The sequence below is a fragment of the Octopus bimaculoides genome, chromosome 18, assembly GCF_001194135.2.
Source record: "Octopus bimaculoides isolate UCB-OBI-ISO-001 chromosome 18, ASM119413v2, whole genome shotgun sequence".
NCBI classification, from domain to species: Eukaryota; Metazoa; Mollusca; class Cephalopoda; order Octopoda; family Octopodidae; genus Octopus; species Octopus bimaculoides.
This window is the reverse complement of record NC_068998.1, coordinates 15447618-15449626: the sequence shown is the minus strand read 5'-3', so window position 1 is coordinate 15449626 and position 2009 is coordinate 15447618.

Sequence of the window (2009 nt, the reverse complement as noted above, 5' to 3'; positions counted from 1 at the left end):
GGCACATAAAAGACACCATTTCGAGCGTGGCCGTTTTCGTGCGGGTGACACGTAAAAGCACCCACTACACTCTCTGAGTGGTTGGCGTTAGGAAGGGCATCCAGCTGTAGAAACTCTGCCAAATCAGACTGGAGCCTGGTGTTGCCATCCGGTTTCACCAGTCCTCAGTCAAATCGTCCAACCCATGCTAGCATGGAAAGCGGACGTTAAACGATGATGATGATGATGATGTAAGTTTTTGTAGAATCATAATCTCATATGTTTAACCCTTTAGCATTCAGATTACTCTGTCAAATTTAATAGTTATTTTTGAATTAAATCATTGCTTTTGAATTAAATTATGCATGATCTCAAAGCTTTCAGACTTTGATGATGTGATTGTTTATTTTTAGAATGACATTGGGGGGTTGGTGTAAGAGACCAGATCTAGCAGGTTTGAACATAAAACAAGTATTATTATATATTTGAGTTGGATATAGCTCAAATAAATCTGAAAAAATTTTAATAAGTAAGTCAAAATTAAAAAATTGAAGTAAAAGGTCAGAGGGCACTCCCCCATAAAAAAGAAAATATTTTTTTGCAGATTAGTAAAAAAAGATTAAAGGCAAAGTCAACCTCAGAATGAACTGGAAAAAATGTTGCTAAGCATTTTGTCTAATGTGTAAGCATCAAGCATATTGCATAATTGATGAATGTTTTGCTAATTTGTTGTGCTGAATTCAAATATTTTTATAATTCTATGAGTGTCATTTAAAGAAAAACAGCTCTGCTAGGCTGATGGTTTATAGAACTTATTGCCTAATGTTCATTAATTATTAAACATCTATGTTATTAGCTCTCAATTTTTTAATGTTGCATTAAATGTCAATATTGTTAGCCAATTATAATGTGCTGTTTATGGTTAATATTATATTGTTAGTATTTAATTTTATGAAAGACTTGAGAAATATTACTGCATTTCCCAGACACTGCTAGACTGAAGGAAAGGTTGACAATCAAGATAACTATAGATTTAATGTTCACCTTAAACATTTGAAGGAGAAACTTAAGAGGAGAAGAAAATTTTCAGAGGGATGAAAAAGCTTTCATGTGAGATTTCAGGGTTGAGAAATAATAGGGGTGGTAAAGGAGAAAGAAATAAGCAAAATGAAAGATTTGGTATAGGAGTGGTTGCCCTGAAAGGTCACCCAATATAGTGAGGCTTAGCATGTGTATAGAGTAATAATGTTGGCAGTTTATTTATGATTGGTTAGGGTTTTCAGATCATGATCATAATATTGCGGGTTCAATTATTGGAGCCAGAAGCTTGTGTCTTTGAGCAAGAAACTTTATTCACATTCTTTCAGTTTAGTCAGCCGAAAATGAACACCAACCAAATGCTGATGCAGTTCTTTCTCCCTTCAGCTATCATATCCTGATCTTGGATCTTGGTTAAAAAGGTGGGAGTAGAGAGGGTCCCTATTTCTGCTCACAACAACATAGGTCTCTAAAACAATTACAGAAAGCATGTTACATGTTACTGTGCTCATCCATGAGTGACAGCTGACTTGTTATCTTTCTATGATTAGTGAGGATATGTTGTTCAGCCACAGGTTAACTGCAATTGAGCATACCAATGATTAGAATTGTTCCAGCCATGACCCTCCCGTGTGTTTTTTTTTGAGATGTAATGTATCCAAGACTACATTATCCATTGTGTCTTTTCTTTGAGGTAGCTTAGATCCATCATTGGACTACTATGCTTTCAACCTGTTTTCTTGGGATATGTAGAGCTGTGTTCCTGTTGCTGTCGAATTAGATTAGGTTCTTCTTTGTTGGGTCCTCATTGATGATGTTATCAAACTCCTTATGAGCAAGAAATCCAGGGTAGCCCCATAAACTGGCCTCCCCACTTATAATATTAACTGCTCTACATCTTAGAGTGTGCTTCTCCTCTAAATTTATGTATTTCTACAAACAATATATATATATACTCTCTGAGTGGTTGGCGTTAGGAAGGGCATCCAGCT